This window comes from Heterodontus francisci, chromosome 44 (genome assembly GCF_036365525.1).
Source record: "Heterodontus francisci isolate sHetFra1 chromosome 44, sHetFra1.hap1, whole genome shotgun sequence".
Taxonomy (NCBI): domain Eukaryota; kingdom Metazoa; phylum Chordata; class Chondrichthyes; order Heterodontiformes; family Heterodontidae; genus Heterodontus; species Heterodontus francisci.
Genome location: NC_090414.1, coordinates 14,804,406 through 14,823,939, shown reverse-complemented (window position 1 = coordinate 14,823,939; position 19,534 = coordinate 14,804,406). Strand labels below are relative to the sequence as shown.

The window sequence follows — 19,534 nt, the reverse complement described above, 5'->3', positions numbered from 1 at the left end:
CAACCAACATCACTAAAACAGATTATCTGTTCATTATCAGATTGATGTTTGTGGGAGCTTGCTGTGCACAGATTTGCTGATGCATTTCCTACATTACAGCTGTTAATACATGTTGGCTGTAAAGCGATGGGATGTCGTGAGGTTGTGAAATGCGCTATGTAGATGGAATTCTTTTTTCTTCATTTCTATCATCTCCTTCAATCCATTTATCTCATCTATCTTCTATCCATCCATCTTGATCCATCTATCATATGTGCATGTGTTGTCCATCAATCTATCGATCTATTAACCATCGTTAAAAATCCATTATCTATATCTAGCTATCATCTGTATCTACGTGGTCGGATCAATCCATTCACCTCTATTTATCTACCATCTCTGTCAATTAATCCATCTCTATAAGACTACAATTTTTATTTATCAATCCATCTACCATATCTATCAATCTATTTATCTCTATGTTTCTCTATTCATCTGTACTCATCCCACTCCAGCTGTCTATCTCCATTCACCCATCTCTGTCTATCCATGTCTAGCAATGATGGCGGAGCCCAGCGTGTGACAAGCCTGAATTATTTGCAAACATCTTCAGCTAGTGGTTGGTCCATGTCGGCCTCCTCCTGAGAGCCACACCTCACAGACACCGTTCTTCAGCCAATTCAGTTCGTTGCATGTGAAACCAAGAAACGGCTCAGCATGCTGGATGCAACAAAGGCTGTGGGTCCCGGCACCATCCCAGCTGTAGTGCTGAAGACATGCGTTCCAGTACAGCTATAACATTGCTACTTGACAATGTGGAAAAATTGCCCAGTTATATCCTGTCCACAAATAAACAGGACAAGTCCACCCCAATCAGTGTACTCTTAGTCATCAGCAAGCATTTGGAAGGAGTCACCTTAACCTCACCAATAACCTCCTCACCAATGCTTGGTTTGGGTTCCGCTGGGACCAATTGGCTGTAGACCTCATTACAGCCTTGGTCCAAACATGGACTGAAGAGCTGAGTTCCAGAGGCGAGGTGAGAGGGACTACCCTTAACATCAAGGAGCCCTAGCGAAACTGAAGTCAATGGGAATCGGAGGGGTAAAACACTCCACTGGCTGGAGTCATACCTAGCACAAAGGAAGATGGTTGTTGATCAATCAATCATCTCAGCCCCAGGACATCAGTGCAGGAGTTCATCAGGGTAACATCCAAAGCCCAATCATCTTCAGCTGTTTCACAATGACCTTCCCTTCATCATAAGGTCAGAATTGGGGATTTTCACTGATGATTGCACAGTGTTCAGTCCAATCCATAACTCCTCAGTCCATGCCCCCATGCAGCAAGGCCTGGACAACATTCAGGTTTGGACTGATAAGTGTCAAAGAACATTCATGTCACACAAATGCCAGGCAATGACCATCTCCAGCAAGAGAAGGTCTAACCACCTTCCCTTGATATTCAACTACATTACCATTGTCGAATCCCCCGCTATCAACTTCTGAGGGTCACCGTTGACCATAAACTTAACTGGTACAGCCACATAAATACTGTGTCGACAAGAGTAAGTCAGAGGCTGGATATTCTGTGGCAAGTAACTCACCACCTGACTCCCGTAGCCTTTCCACTACATACTAGGTACAAGGCAGGAGTGTGATGGAATACTCTCCACTTGCCTTAGGAGTATTGACAGGCAGAGAGATCTGGGCGTACAGGTCCACAGGTCACTGAAAGTGGCAACGCAGGTGGATAAGATAGTCAAGAAGGCATACAGCATGCTTGCCTTCATTGGTCGGGGCATACAGTATAAAAATTGGCAAGTCATGCTGCAGCTGTACAGAACTTTAGTTAGGCCACACTTGGAATATTGCGTGCAATTCTGGTCGCCACACTACCAGAAGGACGTGGAGGCTTTGGAGAGGGTACAGAAGAGGTTTACCAGGATGTTGCCTGGTCTGGAGGATATTAGCTATGAGGAGAGGTTGGATAAGCTCGGATTGTTTTCACTGGAACGACGGAGGTGGAGGGGCGACATGTTAGAGGTTTACAAAGTTATGAGTGGCATGGACAGAGTGGATAGTCAGAAGCTTTTTCCCAGGGTGGAAGAGTCAGTTACTAGGGGACATAGGTTTAAGGTGCAAGGGGCAAAGTTTAGAGCGGATGTGCGAGGCAGGTTTTTTACACAGAGGGTGGTGAGTGCCTGGAACTTGCTGCCTGGGGAGGTGGTGGAAGCAGATACGATAATGACGTTTAAGAGGCATCTTGACAAATACATGAATAGGATGGGAATAGAGGGATACAGACCCGGAAAGTGCAGAAGGTTTTAGTTTAGACGGGCATCAAGGTCGGCACAGGCTTGAAGGGCCGAATGGCCTGTTCCTGTGCTGTACTGTTCTTTGTTGATCGTCTTCTTTGTTCTTTGAGTGCAGCTCCAACAGCACTCAAGAAGCTCAACACCATTCAGGACAAGGTAGCTCACTTGATCGACACCCCATCGGTGTGCTCGTACACCAGTCGCTGAAGGTAAGCATGCAGGTGCAACAGGTGGTTAAAAAAAGGCAAATGGTATATTGGCCTTCATAGCGAGAGGATTCGAGTACAGGAGCAGGGATGTGTTGCTGCAATTATACAGGGCCTTGGTGAGGCCACACCTGGAGTATTGTGTGCAGTTCTGGTCTCCTTATCTGAGGAAGGATGTTCTTGTTATCGAGGGAGTGCAGCGAAGGTTTACCAGACAGATTACCGGGATGGCGGGACTGACGTATGAGGAGAGATTGAGTCGGTTAGGTTTATATTTGCTGGAGTTCAGAAGAGTGAGGGGGGATCTCACAGAAACCTATAAAATTCTAACAGGACTTGACAGGGTAGATGCAGGAAGGATGTTCCCAATGGTGGAGGAGTCCAGAACCAGGGGTCATAGTCTAAGGATACGGGGTAAACCTTTCAGGACTGAGATGAGGAGAAATTTCTTCAACCAGAGAGTGGTGAGCCTGTGGAATTCGCTACACAGAAAGCAGTTGAGGCCAAAACATTATATGTTTTCAAGAAGGAGTTAGATATAGCTCTTGGGGTGAAAGGGATCAAAGGATATGGGGGGAAAGCGGGAGCAGGTTACTGAGTTGGACGATCAGCCATGATCATAAAATGAATGGCGGAGCAGGCTCGAAGGGCTGAATTGCCTACTCCTGCTCCTAGTTTCTATTTTCTGCCACTTTAAACATTCACTCCTCCATCATCAGCGCACAGTGGCAGCAGTGTGTACCATCTACAAGAATCACATTTTTTATAAAAAAATTCATTCATGGGATATGAGCGTCACTGGCTAGGACAGTATTTATTGCCCATCCCTAATTGCCATTCAGAAGGTGGTGGTGATCTGCTGTCTTGAACTGCTGCACTCCATGTGATGTAGGTACACCCACAGTGCTGTAGGGAAGGGCGTTCCAGGATTTTGACCCTATGCTAGTGAAGGAATGGCGATATAGTTCCAAGTCAGAGTGGTGAGTGGCATGGAGGGGAACTTGCAGGTGGTGGTGTTCCCAAGTGTCTGCTGCCCTTGTCCTTCTAGGTGGTAGAGGTCGCATGTTTGGAAGGTGCTGTCGAAGGAGGCGTTGTGAGTTGCTGCAATGTGTCTTGTATAGGGTACACACTGTGTGCCGGTGGTGGAGATGGTGAATGTTTAAGATGGTGGATGGGGTGACAATCAGGTGGGCTTCTTTGTCCTGGATGGTGTCTAGTCTCTTGAGTATTGTTGGAGCTCATCCAGGCAAGTGAAGAGTATTCCATCACACTCCTGACTTGTACCTTGTAGGTGGGTGAGCAGGCTTTGGGGAGTCAGGAGGTGAGTTACTTGCTGCAGAATTCCCAGTCTCTGACTTGCTCTTGTAGCCATAGTATTTCTGTGACTGGTCCAGTTCGGTTTCTGGTCAATGGTAACCCCCCAGGATGTTGATAGTGGGGGAATTCAGCGATAGTAATGCCATTGAATGTCAAGGGGAGATGATTAGATTATGTATTCTTGGGGACCTCACTTGGCACTTCTGACTGAAGATGGTTGCAGTGCTTCAGACTTGTCTTTTGCACTGACTTGCTGGGCTCACTGAGGATGGGGATGTTTTTAAAGCCTCCTCCTCCAGATAGTTTAATTGTGCACCACTTTTTCCCACTGGATATGGCAGGAGTGCAGAACTTTGATCTGATCAGTTGGTTGTGGAATCACTTGGCTCTGTCTATAGCATGCTGCATCCACTGTTTAGCAGCATGTAGCGCTGTGTTGTAGCTTCACTAGGTTGGCACCTCAGTTTTAGGTATGCCTAATGCTGTTCCTGATGTGCCCTCCTACCCTGCTCATTGAACCAGGATTGGTCCCCTGGCTTGATGGTAATGATACAGTGAGGAATATGCTGGGCCACGATTTTACACATTGTGGTTAAGTACAATTCTGCTGCTGCTCATGGCCCAGAGCACCGGATGGGTTTCTAGTTTTGAGCTGCTAGACCTGTTCTGAATCATTTAGCACGGTGGTAGTACCACACATGATGGAGAGTGTCCTCGGTGTGAAGGCGGGACTTCATTTCGACAAGGACTGTGTGGTGGTCACTCCTAGCAGTACTGTCCTAGACAGATATATCTGTGACAGGTAGATTGGTGAGGTAGGTTTTGCCCTCTTGTTGGTTCCTTCATCACCTGCCGCAGGCCCGGTTTGGCAGAGGTGGCTTTCCAGACCCTGTCAGTAGTGGTGCGACTGAGCCACTCTTGGTGATGGACATTGAAGTTCCCAGACCGATGTCGGGTTTCGTGGCGGGGGGGGGGGGGGGTGGCGGGGGAGCCGGAGCACTGGAGCAGCAGTGGCCACCACGGAGCCCGATGCCAGGTTTGCCGGGCCCGATCTTCCCGGTGGCAAGGCTCCGTGGCGGCATCTCCGCCAGTCTGCAACGGGACCCTACTTTAAATATTTAAAATATCACTCTGCATAAATTTAAATTTAATCCGCTGCGATTGTACCTTCAGTTCCCAATCCTGAGCTTGTCCTGCAGAATTCGCGCCTTCACTTTCCCGTCCAGGAGCAGCTGCGCCACCGAGGAGTCAACTCTGCTTGATTTGTATGGGGAACAGGTCAACTCTGCATTACGTTGAACTGTTTGCAGGGCAGACAGCCTTTTAAAAATGGCGGCAGCACCTGCTCCTGCATAAGGTGACGCCATGAATGGCATCGCTAATGCCACCCCCGCCACCTGATTGGTGGGGATTGGGGCAGCCACTGTCAATATGTTAAGTGGCCGCCCACCATATAATTGCAGCGGTGTGGGTCCCATGCGGGGCGACCGCCATTTTCTGCACTCACCAACGCTGCCTGGAGTACCTTTGGGCCCTTGCTATCCTCAATGCTTTCTTTCAAATGGTGTTTAACAGGGAGCAGCACTGATTTATCAGCTGAGGGAGGGCGGTAGGTGATGATCAGCAGGCGGTTTCATTGCCGATGTTTGACTTAATGCCATGATGACTTCATGGGGTCCAGATCCCATGTTGAGGACTCTCAGGGCCCAGGGTCACTCCCTCCCCATTGTACACCAATGTACCACCACCTCTGGTGGGTCTGTCCTGCTGGTAGGACAGGGCATATCCGTACATAGTGATGGAGGTGCAGGCTGTTGCTTGACTAGACTGTGGGACGGCTCTCTCAATTTTGGCACAGTTCCACAAATGTCAGTGAGCAGGACATTGCAGGATTGACTGGGCAGGGTGTATCTTTGTCATTTCCGGTGCCTAGGTCGATGCCAGTCTGGTTTTATTCTTACTTAGCTTTTCTGCAGCGGTTTGATACAACTGAGTGGCTTGCTAGGCCATTTCAGAGGGCAGTTAAGATTCAACCCCATTGCTGCAGGTCTGGGGTCACATGTAGGTCAGACCAGGTAAGCATGGCAGATTTCCTCCCCTGAAGGACATTGGTGAACCAGGTGGGTTTTTACGACAATCCAATGGTTTCATGATCATCATTAATGAGACGAGCATTTTATTCCAGAATTATTAATTTATTGAATTTAAATTCCCCCAACTGCGTTGGTGGACTTTGAACCCATGTCTCTGGAGGATTAGTCTGGTCTTCTGGATTACTAGTCCAGTAACATAACCACTATGCCACCTTCCCTCTCCACCCGCCCCACCCCCGACACTTATATTCGGCTACTCGCCAAGGCTTCTTCGGCAGCACCTTCCAAACACACACCCTCTACCACCTAGAAGGACAAAGGCAGCAGACACATGGGAACACCACCACCTGCAAGTTCCCCTCCAAGTCACACACCATCCTGACTTGTAAATATATCATCGTTCCTGCATTACTGGGTCAAGATCCTGGAACTCCCTGCCTAACAGTACTGTTTGTGTACCTACATGGACTTCAGTGAATCTGGAAGGAGGCTCACCACCGCCTTCTCAAGGGCAATTAGGGATGGGCAATAAATGCTGGCCTTGCCCGTGATGCCCACTTCCCATGAACAAATAAAAAAAAAAATAGCTGAAGTGACGACTTGTGTTCTTTCTACAGCTGCTGCCTGACCTGTTTCAGGTCCAGGTTCCCAACATCTGCAGGATTTAAAAAAAAATCAATTTCTGAATCTTTTATATTATCAATTAACTGGTGCTTATCAATTAAGAGACACAATAAGGGGGAATCACTAATTAATTAACAAACAAAAAAATTGGAAACATCAAATTAAAATCCAGTGTCGATGAAGAGGTGAGAGTGACATGAAGACAGCATTTAACTGAGTGTGACATCAACGAGCCCAGGCAAAATTGAAGTCAGTGTGAATCGGGTTGGGGGGGCTCTCCACTGTTTAGAGTCATACCTAGCACAAAGGAAGATGTGCTTATTGGAGGCCAATCATCTTAGCTCCAGGATATCGCTGCAGGCGTTCCTCAGGGCTGTGTCCTAGGTCCAACCATCCTCAGCTGTTTCATAAATAACCTTCCCTCCATCATAAGATCAGAAGCGGGGATGTTCGCTGATGATTGCACAGTGTTCAGTTTCATTTGCAACTCCTGAGATAATGAAGCAGACCATGCCCGCATGCAGTAAGTGCTGGACAACTGTTATGATCCCCGTGGAAACCATCAACAAACCAAATGAATCGATTCCACTGACTGAAAATTTAGGAAACTGAAAACCAAATGGACAAGATTTCACTTTTATAAATTTTACTTTAACACTCAAACCAAAACCAACATAAATTAAACATGAGCTAACAGTTACCACGATCGATATATACATCTTAAAGGATACACATTAATTACCAGATGCATCAAAGATAGTCCTGTGGATCCATTGAACAATCTTATCAGCAAGGTGGCATCAAACAGTTCCACAGTACAACAAAATCAGGATCTTCCTTGGGTAATTTTTCAAGTTATGTCCTCCAGGATGCAGATACAGAAGTAGTGAATTCCCGTCAATAGCGAGAAATGCAATCTTTCCTTTAACGGTTTGGTCTTGTCGCCTCTTGAACAACCTCGGCCTTGCCCACTACCATTCTGATGGTGTGGTTCCACTGATAAACTTTCAGTCACCGAAGACAACTTCCATAAGTCAATCACAAATGGTTAGCCCTCAGTCCAGGCACCTTTGCATGTAATGAAACTGCCTGCACCAGCTGCTTTGTAGTCTGATGCTATTCTAAGCAGCCTCTTTAGAAGCACAAAAACTTGCAGCTCTCAGTCAGTCTCTTTAAACAGTCTGGATGATTTTCCATCCACTGTGATGTTCTTCTCAACTCTCCAAAAGACTTCTTTTTACAAAACATACAAACAGCCTTTTAGCTGGTTTCCATCTTTTTTCAAAAGTCTTCTGGTCAAACTGAAACTGAAGCCAGATGTCCTTGCTAAAGAAAAACTGTTTATTTTTTTCTCCGTCACAGGATTGTTTGTTTGTCAAACCTTTGTTTGACTCCCCAAAAACCTGAAAACCTTTTAGTTTCAATTTCAAATCAGGGATTGTTTCAAAAAAGAAACACAAACTGTGCTGCATAACATAACATTCGGGGTTGATAATTGGCAAATAACATTTGTATCTCACATGTGCCAAGCAATGATCATCTCCAACAAGAGAATCTAACCAGCTCCCCTTGACATTCAATGTTAACACTGCTGAATTCCCCCACCATCAACATTCTGGGGGTTACCATTGATCATAAACTTAACTGGACCAGCCATATAAATACTGTGGCTACAAGAGCAGGTCAGAGGCTGAGAATTCTGTGGTGGATGATTCACCGCCTGACTCCCCAAAGCCTGTCTACCATCTACTCTTCACTTGCCTGGCTGAGTGCAGCTCCAACAACACTCAAGAAGCTCCCCACCATCCAGGACAATGTTTATTTGGCAACCCATTCACCAGTGAAAACATTCACTCCCTCCATCACTGGTACATATTAGCAGTAGTGTGCACCATCTACAAGATGCAAAGGAGCTGAGGCTCCTTTGACAGCACCTTCCAAACCTGCAACCTCTACCACCTAGACGAACAATGGCAGCAGATGCATGAGAACATAACCACCTGCACGTTTCCCTCCGAGTGCCACACCATCTTGACTTGAAAATATATCGCCATTCCTTCCTTCTTTGCGTCAAAATCCTGGAACACCCTCCCAAACAGCACTGTGGGTGTATCTGCACCAGATGGACTGCAGTGGTTCAAGAAGGCGGCTCACCACCACCTTCTCAAGCGAAATAACGGATGGGCAATAAATGCTGGTCTTTCCAGTGACGCTCACATCCCACGAAGGAATAAAAGGAAAGACTCCAGCTCCCCCCAGTGTCCACCAGTTGCAGAAGCCCCCAGAGGTACTGGCGGACACAGCGTGCTCCATTTCGAGTCACCCAGGCACGGGCGTATACAAGGCTGGTGGTCAGGTCGAGCGACCTCCTCAACCTGGATCTGTGGATGTTCAAATCGGCCCGGCCCAGGAGCAGTCCCACGAGGACTGGTGCTTGAGAGCTGGCAAGGGCACAGACAATAAACTGCAAATTCAAGCAGCTTTAAAGGGAATGCGACGAATTGGAAGAAAATGTGGCTCTGGGTGGCCAGAGCGCTTTCTGGTGCCCATGCAATGAACTTGCCAACCCCTTTGCAGGCAACAGAGCTTTAACCTTTCCCAGGAAGTTTAATATCCAGCCATTATGGAAGATACTGAATCAGGGATCTTGGAAGGAAATTGAAAACTAAAATTGAGGCGGGGGATTTAGTCAGAGTGGCCAAGCTTGCAAATTGAGAGAGAGGAGATTTAAAATTGGAGGCGGGCTTGTTTTGGGCGGTCGGTTGATGCGGTTTCCAGGGCAACGAGGTTACGTGATGACGTAAGAGGAGCCGGCGGTATATAAAGCGGCCATTCGACGGGCGGCGCTCAGTCTGGCGCGGCTGCCAGCGGGAGATGGAGGCGGAGGCGCGGTGCCGCTACTGCTGAAGAGAGAGACATTAAATCGGCCCGCGTCCTCCGCCGGGTGCTCGGAGAGGCGGCCCGAGGGCCTCGCTGAGCCGGTTGGAAGATGGTGAAGATCTTCGTGGGCAACCTGCCGGGCGCCAGCGACGCGGCGGAGCTGCGCGGCCTGTTCGAGAAGTACGGCCTGGTCAACGAGTGCGACGTGCTGAGCAACTACGCCTTCGTGCACATGGAGAAGGAGGCGGAGGCCAAGCGGGCCATCGCCGAGCTGCACCGCAGCCAGCTGCACGGCTCGCCCTTGACGGTGGAGCTGGCCACGGCGCGGCTGCGCAACGCCACCAAGCTGTACGTGGGCAACGTGGCGGAGGAGGCCAGCACCCGGGAGCTGCAGCGGCTCTTCGAGAGCTACGGCCGGGTGGTGGAGTGCGACATCGTCAAGAACTACGCCTTCGTGCACATGGAGAAGGAGCGCCAAGCGCTGGAGGCCATCCGCGGCCTCAGCGGCACCGAGCTGGCCGGCCAGAGGATCTACGTGCAGCTCTCCAAATCCAACCCGGTGCGGGGGGCCCCGCCGGGCCCGCCCCTGCCCCCGCCCCCGCCTCCCCCCTTCCTACACCCCCGCCGCCTCCCCTTCCCCCCGCCCCCGCCCCACCCCTTCGCCGCCCGCTACTACCGCTACGACCCGTACGGCCGCCGCCTGCTGCCCCCTCCCCCGCCCTTGCCCCCTCCCCCGCCCTATTATCGAGACCGCCGCCCCCTGCCCCCATACCTGCCCGGCCCGGCCGGCCGTGTCAGCAACGGCTACGGGGGGAAAGTTTGGGGTTACTGAAGTGTTTCTGTTATTTGGTTTAGGGGGTGGTGGTTGGTTGGTGGGGGGGGGGGGGGGTGAAGGAGAGGGAGGCTGCCACCAGCCCTGGGAGGGGGCAAGAGGTTGGGCAATAGGTCACTGGCATCACTTCTCCCATCCCTGATGCTCTCTGCCATCATCAGCCTGGTAGAAGAAACCGCTACAACCCAGGGTAAGGTGGACATGAGGCCACAATCACTGCCCTGCCCTTCTCCCCCCCCCCCCCCCCCCCCTCCATGTCCTTTGCTGCAAGTCAGTGATGGTGCCATGTGTGTAATTCATCCCCCGCCCAGCCCAGCGTTTTTATTGAGCGAAGCTGGTATAAACTACAAACAGCTGCATCTGCCCATTACAGGACTTGGGACGAATGGATGAGCAGAGCCTTTCGGAGGCCTCCATTTGGAGCTTTAATCTTTTCTCTTTGTGTTTTAAGACTTGCTGCAGGTGCGGATGCTGCAGGACTACAGAAGACTTGAGCGGCTGAAGCTGACCTGCCATCGGAACCCCTGGAGACAGCACTCCTGTCAGTACAGGAGCAGAATAGGGCGGGAGGTGTGTGGTGTTGGGGGGGAGGTGGTGAATTCCCAATGTAGCTGGGGTGCCCGGAGCTCGCTATCCCCAGTTTGTAGCAGCCCATGTCTGTCTGTCTCTTGTTTCAATGTTCCCTGCTCCTTTCTGCTCTTCCGTTTTCCCCCTCCCAACTCCAGCTCTCCAGGGTTAACGAAACTGTTCGTACTCGGGTCGGGATTAATAACTGAAGCCTCGTCCATATAGAGTAACGTTTGGACTGGCATCGGAGGGGGTGATACGGAGACTTGAACCGAGAGTGGCTTCTGAACGGCTTTTAATGTTTAAAAGGACCGCCGCTGTATGTTTGCTTTACCCATGATTCGTGAACTGTGAACTCGTTGCTTTGTTTATCTCTGGGTGGACGGGGGGGTGGGTGGATGTGGGGCACTCGATCTGATGTGTGTAAATCTGTCAGAACGGACCGTTTTTGTAACGTGTGGACGAGTTGTAATTGCTTCCGTTTTTATTCGAACGTCTCCTTCTTAAAATTAACAAATCGGCCCGTGAATGACGGTGTTTGCTCAAACGGTGTAAAAAAAAAAGTGTAATCGTTTCTGTACGTGTCGTTTCCTATTCGACCTTGTGTGAATAAAACTTGGCACGGCTCTCGGGTACCAACCTATCGATTTTCGGCTGTATTTGGAGTGGGTTCCTCACGTCCTTTCGATAAACTTCCTGGGGTCTGGCTTTTATCCGCATAGTATCTGGGGTTATCAAATGTCACTAATTTAATTCTACTGTGAGGAGTGTTTGGGAGCAACTGGTTCTAGATCTGGTAAGTGCATTTAATCAATGAGTTTTGATTATTCTTTGCATATAACATGGGGGTTTTTCACTTCACTCACCTGGGCAAGCTTAGGTCTGTCTCTCTTTAACCTGACTCCCTCCAGGTTTCAGTAGGCACAAGTGAGAGTTTCCTCCAGCCTTATAACTTGCACACACCAGGAAGATGGGGAAACAACTGAACAGAGTAGAGTAGAGTTGCTGGCATTTTGTGAATGGGCCTTGTAAGTTGAGTGTCCCTAACTTAAAGGGTGGGGTAAAGAGGTTCTCCACTCTATCGCTGTTTCTCTCTCTCCCCGCCCTCCTTTGTCAGAGATCTGTATTTTCAAGTTTTCTGCCCTATAGTGAGCTGGTCAACAGTTGAGCCTCGACAGTGTCCAGCTAGGCCTGCCTGCTGGTTGGGAGGCACCTCTGGTCTGCCTCACTTTATTTACCAAAAATGTAATTTCCTTTTGTTCATCCAATAATAAGTTAATGGTGCTTTCCAGAAGCTTTATCTGCCTGTCGTCCTGTGGCTGACTTGCAACCTTTAATTTCCATGTTCTCTCAGTGATAAACTTAGCCACAGCCAGTGCCTTAGTTTGTACCTCATTTCTCTGGTCCCATTTGCTCCGATCCTAGCATTTGCAAGTGTAGCTGGTCTCTCCTCCTAACCACTATATTTCCTCCAGGCATGCACTACCTGTATCTGTTTGGCCAGTATAAACACCACTGGTTCAGCATCCAGATGATAAATCAGGCTTTAGAGGCACTGATAGAAAAGCTAAATACTGCAGATGCTGGAAATCTGAAATTAAAAACAAAATGCTAGAAATACTCAGCAGGTCTGTCTGCATCTGCAGAGTGAGTTAATATTTCAGGTGGATGGTGTTTCGAGGCACTGCCGTCCTTTGGGGTAATGCAACTGTCAGGTGTCAGTGCCAGCCTTGGAAGAGCTGCTTGGTTATATTCTATGCAATGTCATTCACCGATTCAACTGTAAACGAGGGTGCTGTGACTCTACAAGGCTCTGGTTAGGCTGCAGCTGGAGTGTTCCAGTTGAAATGACAAGTAGACTTGCCAGGTTAAGGGTGGAAGATGATCCATTTGCTTTAGTGCCTTTCACATCCTTGATAACTGTTCCATAACCAGTGGTTACTTTTTATAAGCAAATGCTAGGATACATTTAGTCTGGAGTAGGGCTGTTTGCTGAATTAGAGAAGGTTAATGGGGTGACCTACTAGAAATTTGAGGGTAAACTGATACTTGCTGCTGGTTGGGGTCATAAATTTAGAATTGGTGTTCCACCACCAAGGGAATGTATTATGAGAAATGTGCTCCAGAATTGTTTTGACATAGAATCTGTTATCACTTCTCATGATCATGATTAATAAGCACATTGACCAGTAATGTTTCCATAATAATCAGCCTTTGACAGGTATGGAGTCAAGTAACTGCAGCAGACTGCATGTCGGGTTATCATCACCGAGCCATGGTTACGTGGCCTTGTGATGTAGCAGCGGTAATAAGTTTAAATGAAATCACTTGAGGTCAGCAGCAAAGCTGAACCATACGTAGACCCAGAGCATGCAGTGCATGTCCCAGTGGGCTGGGTACAAAGAAAGGTCCAATCAGGATGCAAGTTTTCTTTTGAAGTTCTGTTAATTCCTGAAGACTTGACAGCAGTTTCCCTTGTCCTAATTCAGCTTCCAGTCCCAGTACACTAGCTACCAAACCACTACACTAATCCTGCCTGCTACTTCTGTACACCTTGCAGCTGCACCTGATGTATTAGCATAGTAGTTTATTTCCACATTAGGATCTGTAAATGCCTATACCCTGAGTCGCTTGTCTTGTACCCCAAGAATCTGGACTTTCTTCATAATACATGCTTTGTGCATGGGTATAGAAGGACTCGTCAAGGTCTGGGAATAAAACAAATTTGAGCATAGCAAACTGACAGATAAGGGAGTGGGCAGGTAGGCGGCAAATACAATTGAATAAATGGGTGGAAGTGTACCTTGTCTGAATTTCTGGAATGAAGGAACATTTTCTTTTAAAAGCAGGTTAAAAAAGATGGATTTTTTTTTTGAGCTTCCGGATACCCTGTTGAAAGGATATTGTACCTGAATTTACATGGGTAATACTAGGAATGGGATGGAGGACTTAGGGCTGTGTTCACTAGAGTAAGGGTAAGGGAGGGTTTAATAGCTGAGAATTAAATTGAATCAGTAAATGTACTGCCTCATAGCAACGAGAAAGGCAGCCCGGGAGCTGGTAACAAGGGTGGAAGCAGAAGTGAAGAAATATTCGAATAGTGGGTATCTGCTATGTAGTACGGGCAGTGAGATCTGCTGAAATATTCCAATCTTCTGGTTTTTCCTATGTTGGTCTTTAACTCTTTGTGCAGGTCAGAGCTGATGCATCGAGGGAGATCTGTGTATAAGCTGGTATTTGAGATCTGTACAGGTCCAGAACCCCAATTAAGGCTACCCCACTGAAAGCTTGATTGATAAAAGATACTAGAGCTCTAGTCTTCATATTCAGTTTGTCTGAAAGGAGGCTTTACCTCTGGGGAACTCTGTGCAATTTCTCGTTTCATCCATTGTTCTATAGCTCATTCATGAGATGGTTACCAGCCCCCAGGCTTTGACCTTAAATAAATGGAAAACAATGGTGTGTGTAAGTATTGGTGAAACTCATTGTCGACAACAAGGGCCCCAGGAGTGGATAGAATTAAGTTTAAAGAGCAGATGGGTCCATGAAAGTAAATTATTAGAGCATGTGACAGAATTCTGCAGTGCCATTTGGCTCACTGTGCTTGAGCTGGCTCTTATTTTCTTGTCCTCTCCCTTAAATTTATCTTTCAAATATTTTTCCTAATATTTAAATGCTGCTGTAGATTTCTGCTGCCACTATCTGTGGTCCAACATTCCATTTTTACTTAATCACTCAAAATTGGTTGCCTTTATTTGATCTCTTAACCTTCTCTGCAGTAAGACCCACTGTTTTTCTAGTCTCTCCTGGTAACTCAGTCTCCATATCTTTGACGTTGTTCCTAAACTATGGTGCCCAGGACTGGACACTACCTAGGTGCAGTCTAACCTATTTTTCCTATTTATAAAATGCATGATCTTCTCTCAGGTGCAACTTTATTCACTTGTGCTCCCAGATTTAAAGGTCTGAGCTTGACTTTACACTCTCAAAACCGTACTGCTTGATGTATATTTTCTCATCCTTACAGCACTTTCACTTCTACATCAAGTTTAATCTGAAATAAAAAAAAAACCTCAACAGGTCTGGCAGCATCTGTGGAGAAGGAAAGTTGACGTTTCAGGTCTGTGACCTTTAATCAGAATTAATCCTGAACGCTCCTAAAGTTGCTTAGTTCAGCTGATCTTTGTTTGTTTCTGTTTGGAAAGTTAATCTTGTCCCTCCACATTGAAATCCAGGCCTTAGTCCTCTGGCTGATCCATGGGGCACAGCGCTGTTTACAACCCCTTGTCTGTAAAATACTTTATTAAGCACACTTGTTCTCTGGCTATATCACCATACAACATCGGGTCTGTATTCACTTAATGAAGCCAGAGATGAGAAACGAAGGTTGATCTACTGTGATTGAAGGTGGAGAGCAGATTGAAGATGTTTTTAAAAGGCAAAGGGCTTTGGTGGAGAAAAACTATTCTCTGGATTGGGGGGTGGTGTGATCAGTGAGCAGATATTCAATGAAATTTGAGGGGTGGGGTACACCAGTGTAAAATGCTCTATGGCAGAGACCAGTGACTGTATTTGACACGGAGGATGATGCAAGGCAATGGGGAAGTTACTTTAGTAAAGCTTCATGTTGCCTCCCATTTTATATGTTGAAGTTTAATTGACGGACTTGTTCAGTAGCTCATCAGACATTTATTAAAACTCCACATACACAGTGCACACTGCAGTTTGATAGCTTGTTCAGAGCGATTAAGTTTCAGACACAACTTGCCTTTTAATCCATATTTTTTCCTAGCTCATCATTTTATGCTCTAGTCTATTCTGCCTGGTATATTACCTGGTTTTAATTTTTTAGGAGGAAAATCTGGTACAACTCTTATCCAGGGCTGTGGTCTGAGCCTCTGATTTGCTTTGGCACTAACTGTATAGTGATCCTTGTCTATATATGTACACTGAGGTAGGCTAGGGTCACAGTTCACAGGTACACAGGTGAGTGCAGGTAACTTGCTTTCTTGGGGCACTTTCTAACTGCTGCTGAGCAGGTGAGGTCAGTAAAGGGGTGGGCTTGCTGCTCAGTGTTTGTTCTGATCTGATCTCTCTCTCTCTCTCTCTTCCTCCCTAGGGACCTCCTGGCAAGCATCTAGCAACTTATCTCCAGTCCAGGGCTACCTTTTGGTAAGTTTAAAAACAAGAAATGCTGGAACCACTCAGCAGGTCTGACAGCATCTGTGGAAAGAGAAGCAGAGTTAACGTTTCGGGTCAGTGACCCTTCATCGGAATTTGGACCCTTCTGATGAAGGGTCACTGACCCGAAACGTTAACTCTGCTTCTCTTTCCACAGATGCTGCCAGACCTGCTGAGTGGTTCCAGCATTTCTTGTTTTTATTTCAGATTTCCAGCCTCTGCAGTATTTTGTTTTTATCCCACAGTAAGTAGCTGTTTCCAGATGCAAAGCTTCAATATAGCAGCAATTCAGCCTTTAAATACCCCACAGAGACCATAAACCAAGTGTTTAGGCTCTCCCTGAGGGTATGCTGCAGTTATAACTCTTTGATCTCCACTTATACCCTGTTCATTCAATCCTGCTACATGTATCTCTGCAGATATTCCATTTTCCTTGAATTTCCTTTTGTCTCGAATTGGATCTGCCCTTTGTTTTTGTTTGTAAAATGTTTTTACCCTCGATTTTCTACCATTTTCCTACTTGCCCTTTTCCGATCTCTTTTGCCTCACCTCAATATTGCCTGATTGTCACTTGTCAAGTTTAATTTCTCTACATAAGGTAGCCCAGGGACTGGGTCCCTGCACTCTTGTGTAGTGCATCGCTGTTCCAACTCGGTGCCTCACTGACTTTTTTTTTTCTTCCCATTTGCAACCTCCTGCATCAGCTTTAAGCTGTGGCACGTTGTGTACTTTTGTAGTTGTCAATAAAAAATTTCATGCTGAAACACCAGGCTTTGAGTTTCATTCTTGTGCTGCAGGTGAGTGTGTGAATAATGGTGATTGGTCGGGTGTGAGGAATAATGGTGACTGTGAGGGTTAATGGCCAGGTGTGTTGCACTGAGACAAGGTACATGTGGATTGATGGGCCTTTAAATGTACCAGGTTCCCTTCCTCATCCTCGCTCTAGTCTGGGATGAGCAGAGTCAATATGCTCCTTCTCAACTTTCTCATTTAATAGTGGACTGCAAGGGAAGGCAACTGAGTGGACACATTCACTAAAACATCACTAACATTTTTAATATTGGAATCGAAGGAATCATTCATTACTGGAGTGAAATATAGACAGTTAAAATGCTACATGAGGTACAGAGTTCTGTTGGACATCAGGAATGAAAACTGTCTGGGTTGAACAAACTGGTAGCTTGACGTTGAGATTCTCTAAGATGCTACCTGGATTAGTAGCTCCATACTGACTACCTTTCCTGGTGTGCATGACCAAGACCTGAGGCCCCTGAACACCTCTGGATCAACCTCTCCTGGTTATGGTCAATTGCCTTCTCCTTCTCAACTCTGCTTTCATTGGGAAAGCCTCCTGCATCATCCCCATTGATCCTCTGATTGTCAACTCCTCAATCTGCCAGTGAATCTATACATTGGTTCCACACCATCCGTAAGTCAACTATATCCCACCACAGTATAGTGGCTGTTTTCGCATTGTTTGCTCCCTGTCCTGTTTTGCTCTGTCTACATAACCTCAAATTCCCTTCCTAGCCATTCATCCCCTTGTGCCCTTTCTCCCATTTAGTTAGATCATGGCTGATCTATAAATCAACTCTATTTACCTGATTTTACTCCATGTCTCTTGATAACCTGGACCAACAGAAATCTCTTCTTCTCAACCTTGAAAACTCCAATTGTCCGTGTATTTTTTTTGGGGTTGGGGGGCAGGAAGTTCCTGATTTCCACTGCCCTTTTTGTAAAAACATACTTTTTGATTTCACTCCTTGATGTAGCTTGAATTTTAAAACTATAGGCTGTTCTGAATGCCCCCTCCTGGCAGAAATAGTTTCTTACCATCTACCCTATCAAATCCCTGGATAGTCACACCCATAATCCACAATGACACTCCCACTGCCAATACTGAGGGAGTGCTGCACGGTTGGACCAACCACAATCTTTCACTATTTACCCTCGAAGTCTTGCAAATGTTGAACGGTTGTTGGAGAGCAGACCAAATTGAGGGGTTTAGATTAAGAGGTCGGAGGTTTAGAGGGGATTCAAGGGGAAATGTTTTCAGCCAGAGAGTGATGGGGGTCTGGAACTCAGTGATGGGCCGAATGGCCTCCTCCTGTGCTGTATATTTCTGTGATTCCATGGAAGAATAGCAGCTTGTAGCTGCTGGAAATTGGAAATAAAAACAGAAAACGTGAGAAAGGCCGAGTAGGTCAGGCAGCATCCGTACAGAGAGAAACAAGATTGAACATTTCCAGTCTATGCCCTTTCCGACAGAATTGGGTTGGCCCAGTTCTGATGAAAGCTCGTTAACCTGCAACGTTGAATCAGCTTGAGCAGAAACCCATTCTCTAAATAAACAGTCATTGTTTGAATTTGCAAGTATACACGAGGCAGAGGTGTTTATTGGTCTCCCGGTGTTTCTCTATCTGAATGCAGCTCTCTGGTGTAAGTGTGAAGCGGCTGAAAGAATGAACTTGTGTTTATGTAGTACCTTTCACAACATCAGGACATCCCAAAGGGATTTAGAGCCAATGAAATGCAACTTGAAGTCGAGTTACTGTTGTAATGTAGGAAGCTGCCCACCAGGGTGGTGGAAGAAGTTGGATGGCCACTTGAGGGAATTAGACTTGCAGGGCTATGGGGGATCGAGCGGGGCAGTGGGACTGCCAGGATAGCTCTGTGGAGAGCTGGCATAGACTCGATGGGCTGAATGGCCTCCTTCTGAGCTGTACATGATGATGACTCTATGCTGATGCTGAAACCATTCTTTATCACGAAATGTGTGCACATTTTGAACACAACCAGGAGAGGGCAGCCTTTGATAGACTTTCATGTATCAAGTGCAACCAACGGAAGACTGGCCTTGGTTCCAGGGGACAGGCACCTGCTGCCCTCTCTCAGGGTGCCAGTGTTGCCTTCTCCACACCACCCACCCCACCCCTCTCCCCAATCACCCACTCCGCCAGCGCTCCTTGTTAGGGCCACAGCCAACTGGGCCAGACTGCCCCAGCTCAGGCTGAGTCACTGCCGTCTGCAGCCAAGCGCTCAGGACCCAGAGCAGTTCAAGGTCACCCACCACTGAAGGGTCCTCAATGGAACCTCAGCAGCCGTTTTATAGTGAATGAGAGCAAGACCCCAGAACTAGATGTCATAAATATAAAACAGTCATTAATAAATCCTCTCGGCAATTCAGGAGAAACTCCTTTCCCCAGAGAGTGGGGAGAATGTGGAACTCACTACCACAGGGAGTGGTTGAGGTGAATAGTATCGATGCGTTTAAGGGGAAGCTGGGTAAACACATGAGGGAGAAAGGAATTGAAGGATACTCTAAATACTGTGGTCACGGCCTCCTGAACTGCCCCGAGTCACAAAGAGCCCAGAAGTTAACCAGCAGCCTGAAATGACAAACCAGCAACTAGCCTGTAAGTTGTGGATGATCCACTTAACTAGCACTGGAGGACTATCTCTGCCCGTTGGCAAGACGAATTTAGCATGTCACGAGTTAGCGCAGCCCAGAATCAAATTACAGTGGTCCAACAAGCGC

General features: G+C 47.2%; 1 pseudogene; it reads left to right on the top strand.

Moving 5' to 3' along the window:
- Positions 1-9,372: 9,372 nt before the first annotated feature.
- On the top strand, positions 9,373-11,462 carry LOC137356085 (RNA-binding protein 4 pseudogene; annotated as a pseudogene).
- The last annotated feature ends 8,072 nt before the right edge of the window (positions 11,463-19,534 follow it).